Genomic DNA, 6,127 nt, shown 5'->3' on the forward strand with positions numbered 1-6,127 from the left:
TTATCTCTGCAAGGATTACAGTGGGTCTGCACCTCTGGTGGCCCACCAATACCGTAATCTCTACCAGAACTACAGTGGGTCTGCTCTGTGATGACCTACCTACCATTATTCTTCAAAACTTCGAATGACTCTGTTGTGGGTTTGCTCTGTTGTGGCCCATTACCTGTCTGCATGTCAAAAGTCAGCACGGTCTTTTCGTTGGAAGGACAACACTACTCCTTGAAGACTGCATGGAAATCCACTACTTCTGTGTGCATTTTCTTTTACTGCTCAGACTTTGAGAAAAACACTGCAATTTTACTGTGACGAATGATGACTGTCTTTATGGACTGTGAGCAAATTTTAGCTTTTGACCAACATTGTATCAATAAGTGTGTGCATTTGATATCTTTGTTATTGTAATTATGAAAAATTTTATCAAATCATTATTGGCCACTGCCCAAAACAATTTGTAAAATTTTTTTGTGGGGAGCATGGGGGCTATGTAAGTAGGCTGTTTAGGTTTTTTTATTGGTAACGCCACCTCTGTATAAAAATCACTGGCTGTGCTGTGTGAAGTCTGTGGCTAGTTTGCATTGTTGTCTGCCATTGTAGTGTTGGGCAGCGGCAGCTGGATGTGAACAGCGCGTAGCGTTGCGCAGTTGGAGGTGAGCCGCCAGCAGTGGTGGACGTGGGGAGAGAGATGGCGGAGTTTTGAAATTTGTCATGAACTGCTATATATATATATATATATATATATATATATATATATATATATATATATATATATATATAATGATATTAAGGTAAATACATTGTTTGTTCTCTATTAAAATCTTTCATTTGCTAACTATGCCTATCAGTAGTTAGTGCCTTCCATAGTTTGAATCTTTTATTTAGCTGGCAGTAGTGGCGCTCGCTGTATTGCAGTAGTTCGAGTAACCAAGATTTTTGTGAGGTAAGCGATTTGTGAAACGCATAGGTTAATGTTAGTCAGGGCCATTTTTTTTGTAGGGATTTTTGAAAGTCAGATTGCGTTGCGCTAAAAATATTGTGTGTCAGGTTAAGGACAGTCATGTATAATTGTTCAAAGGGGGGTAACGCCACCTCTGTATAAAAATCCTGGCAGGGTCGCCATATGAAACGTCCCCCTATTTATTTTGATGGCTTTTAGTATAATCCTTTGGGGGGGGGGGAACTAAGTATTGAAAAAGTACAGTGTTATCCGATAACTTCAAATGCCGCTATCACTTTGTAATATGGGCGGCACAATAAATAACACCGACGAGTTAGCATCGACGCGAGATCTTGCTAAAAAAAATTGAAAGCACTGAGCCGGCATCTGTAGGTCATTTAATCTTTGATGGATTCTCTTAACTGCATACCTCAAGAGACATTCTACGAATATTCGTATATCCCTGGAACAAAATTTTGCGTACTTTGTGTGAGCATGATGTTGCAAGTATCAATCAAATATTCGACAGATAATTGTGCCCGTCTATCAAAGACACCGAACATGACTGCGCGAAAGTATAGCTTCGGTAGAATTTCACATCTCAGGACCGCAACAAGTTACACCTTCAGATTTCGTGAAAGAAATGAAGAATATAAAATTTAAAGAAAATCTGGTCAAGTTTTTAATTAATAACTGGCCACAACAGGAAATGACGCAGGTTATCTCGAACAAAACCATCCTTAATAATCATGACATACGCTATGAATATTGAGTTGAAGATGGTACTGCTAGTCACACAATTAACAAAATCTAAAACTTTCTGGCAGATTACTACTGTGTGCCGGACCGAGACTCGAACTCGGGACTTTTGCCTTTCGCAGGCAAGTGCCCTACTAAATTGAAGCTGTGAGGACGGATCGTGAGTCGTGCTTGGGTAGCTCAGATGGTAGAGCACTTGCCCGCGAAATTCAAAGGTCCCGAGTTCGACTCTCGGTTCGGCAGACAGTTTTAATCTGCCGGGAAGTTTCATATCAGCGCACACTCCGCTGCAGAGTGAAAATCTAATTCTACAGTAAATATTTTTACAAAAACACACAAAATGAAAAGCGTACTTCCCTCTATAACTCTAAGTCTGAGTTTATCTAATTACATCGCCTGCAATAAACGGAAAAGCATTTGTTGAAAACAAAATAAATTTCTCCAATATAGAGCAACACTCGTACGAAAAATCTAAGCGATCTAAATCCTACAGATTTCGAATGCTATGACAACGAGGGACGTTACGATTTTTCATGGTTGTCTGGTAGCCAATTATTAGAAACGAGCGACGTTATCTAAGACGAAGAATCAACATCCACAACAGGAATAGTAAACATTGATATTACTTTAAGATTTTTATGAAGAAATGAGTGATTCTGACTAATTACATTTTCTTTCCAGAAGAACGCATTTAAGAACTTGGTAGTGTCCTGGAGAGTGATTTTAAGGCGGTGATAATGGCAATGGATCCGACGGTGAACAAAACCGGTTACATGTTTTCGCGTTTAATAAACTGTAATTTTCAAAGCTTATCCCAGTTTCCTTTTGGGCGCCTTATTTAAAAGGAAAGTTCAACTTCAGCACGAGTTTTCGAGTAAGCTCTTTATGAAGCATCTCAGAATTTGAGGGCTGCAACTTATTCATTGGCTTGCAACATACACTTTCATACCGTTAAGTTTGATTTTTGATAATCTTTGAGAGTTTAAAGTTGTCTCATTAGTAATATGCTGCACTAAAGTAGTCTGTCAATTTTTTCTACATCTGAGCGACTTATTTTTATCATGTCCAACAGTTATCAGACGTAATGCTTTGTTACCAGACGATAATTTTTTTTAACATTTTCTAAACGGTCTCAAAATGGAAGGTGCTCACATTTTCTTCTGAAAAATATTTTTTTCGCCTTAATTGGCCCAAATCTACTAGTAAAACAGATTTCAGACAGTTTGCTACGATTTCTTTTTTGGTGTCATTTTTATTTTTTCAAATGGTTCCCTGAGTACGAAAAGGGGCCTGAAAAACGTTTTTTCTGTGTTTATATCTATCACTCAACTACACTCCGAAAATCAGACGTATTCCTGTGATACAGTTCGATGAAATTTATCGCTATATTTGAAAATGCTGTCAGATCAGACAGGATGAGGAAAATTTCTGAAATTACTATTTTTGGTCTAGCGTAATCTAATCTATCGATTTCATACTGTTTTGGCCGTATTAGTGTAAGTTATAAATTTTGGTAATGGCTCACGTGATCAATTTTCTGTTTGTTTGCAGATACGTGACTTGAACAGAAACCAGACTGCAGTTATGGGTATAAGGGCATGAAAGGGAAGCAGGTGTTGACACTGGTGTGTGACGGGGTTATAACGTGTCCCTAATGTCATCCAATCAGTGCAATGAGCGAGCAATAGAGATAACAAAGGAGAACTTTAGAAAGGGAATTAATGTTCAGAGAAAAGAAATGGAAACTTAGAGGTTTGCCGATGACACTGCAATTCTGTCAGGGGCAGCAAACTGTTTGCATGAGCAGGTGAATGGAATGGATAGTCTATTGAAACGATGATATAACGTAAATATCAGCAGTAGTACAGAAAGGAGAACAGAAAGTAGTCGAATTAAATCAGGTAATGCTGAAGGAATTAAATTAGGAAATGAGACGCTAAAAGTACCGGATGAGTTACGCTACTTGGGCAGCAAATTAAATGGCGATGGCTCAAGTAGAGAGAATATAAAAAGCGGGCTGGAAATGTCAAGAAAAGAGTTCCTGAAGAAGAGACATTTTTTGACATCGAAGATAAGTGCTAAGTAGTCTCTTCTGAAATTATTTGAATGGAAAGTGAACAAGTAGCTGATAAGAGAATTCAAGTTTCTGAAATGTGGTGCTACAAGAGAATATTGAAAGTTAGAAGGGCAGAGCTCCATAGCCGTATCTAGCGTTGTCCCCAACGGCCGATGGGCCGATTTTTCCTTTACCGGGAAACTACTGTTCGCACGCAGCTGTCGAGGGCTGTTCGAAGTTCAAAATGAAGCTAGTAGATACGAAGTTTGTTGGGATGTTATTTGCCAGGTCCTCATGGTCGCAATAAGTATAACTTCGTTTCTTGGAAATTTATGTACAATCCCATATTTTCCTTTGCCTTTCGTTGTCAAGACTTTTGTGAAAATATTAATAAATACAATATATTGATGATTACTTCGGTTTATTTGCAGTGTAAGTAACATAATAACTGAAAAAATTTAGAACGTTTCCGCCTAGGGACTCGATCCCACGACCTTCGGATTACCATTCTGTATTCTTTTCTAGGATTCCGTAGAAATGTTGGAGCACGTGAGGCAATACTGACCCTATTACTTATCTTAGAAGATAGATTAAGGAAAGGCAAACCTACGTTTCGAGCATTTGTAGACTTAGAGAAAGCTTTTGACAATGTTGACTGGAATACTCTCTTCCAAATTCTGAAGGTGGCAGGAGTAAAATACAGGGAGCGAAAGGCTGTTTACAATTTGTACAGAAACGAGATGGCAGTTGTAAGAGTCGAGGGGCATGAAAGGAAAGCAATCGTTGGCAAGGGAGTGAGACAGGGTTGTAGCCTATCCTCGATGTTATTCAAACTGTATATTGAGCAAGCAGTAAAGGACACAAAAGAAAAATTCGGAGTATGAATTAAAATCCATGGAGAAGAAATAAAATCTTTGAGGTTTGCCGATGACATTGTAATTCTGTCAGAGACAGCAAAAGAAGGGGAAGGGCAGTTAAACGAAATGGACAGTGTCTTGAAAGGAGGATATAAGATGAACTTCAACGAAAGCAAAACGAGGATAATGGAATGCACTCGAATTAAATCGTGTGATGCTGAGGGTATTAGATTAGGAAAAGAGACGCTTAAAGTAGTAAATGTGTTTTGCTGTTTGGGGAGCAAAATAACTGATGATGGTCGAAGTAGAGAGGACAGAAAATTGGCAGTGGCAAGGAAAGCGTTTCTGAAGAAGAGAAATTTGTTAACATCGAGTACTGATTTAAGTGTCAGGAAGTCGTTTCTCAAAGTATTTCTATGGAGTGTAGCCATGTATGGAAGTGAAACATGGACGATAAATAGTTTAGGCAAGAAGAGACTAGAAGCTTTCGAAATGTGGTTCTACAGGAGAATGCTGAAGATTAGATGGGTAGATCACGTAACTAATGAGGAGGTAATGAATAGAATTGGGGAGGACAGGAGTTTGTGGCACAACTTGACTACAGGAAGGGATCGGTTCGTGGGACATGTTCTGAGGCAACAATAGATCACCAATTTAGTATTGGAGGGCAGCGTAGAGGGTAAAAATCGTAGAGGGAGACCAAGAGACGAATACACGAAGCAGATTCCGAAGGATGTAGGTTGCAGTAGGTACTGGGAGATGAAGAAACTTTGCACAGGATAGAGTAGCATGGAGAGCTGCGTCAAACCAGTCTCAGGACTGAAGACCACAACAACAACAACAACAACATTCTTTTCGCTGATGAAGCCGCTGCTTGGAAACTGCTCTATCGGAAATGGCCCATGCCTCACATAAAACGCGCAAAAAATGCAATTCTGAGAGTTCCGTGTCTCAGTCTGTAAAAACGGAACCCTTACTGGATCGCTCTGTCGTGCGTCCGTCCGTGTGTCAGTCTGTCAAGCTGTTCGGAACCCTTTTTCTCAGTGAAGGTCAGACTCCCAGAAAATGGTTCAAATGGCTCTGAGCGCTATGGGACTTAACTTCTGAAGTCATCAGTCTCCTAGAACTTAGAACTACTTAAATCTAACTAACCTAAGGACAGCACACCCATCCATACCCGAGGCAGTATTCGAACCTGCGACCGTAGCGGTCGCGCGGTTCCAGACTGTAGCGCCTATAACCGCTCGGCCACTCCGGTCGGCCTTAGACTCCCAAGTTAAAATTTGTGTCATATACTAGGGTTTACGGTCCCTTGGCGGTGTAAAAATTTTAATCGTGTAAGTCAGTGAAATCAAAAGATATGGCCATTTATGTAACGTATTTTGATACTAGAAAACTCGCTCATCAAAACCTGTAGGGTACTTCCCGTTGACCTAGAACCACGAAATTTGACGAAAAGCAAAGTTTCACAGTACAAGTAAAGTGAAAAATCTGAAACTTCTTAAATTGTAATTATTTCAC

Source organism: Schistocerca americana, chromosome 4 (assembly GCF_021461395.2).
Source record: "Schistocerca americana isolate TAMUIC-IGC-003095 chromosome 4, iqSchAmer2.1, whole genome shotgun sequence".
Taxonomy (NCBI): Eukaryota; Metazoa; Arthropoda; class Insecta; order Orthoptera; family Acrididae; genus Schistocerca; species Schistocerca americana.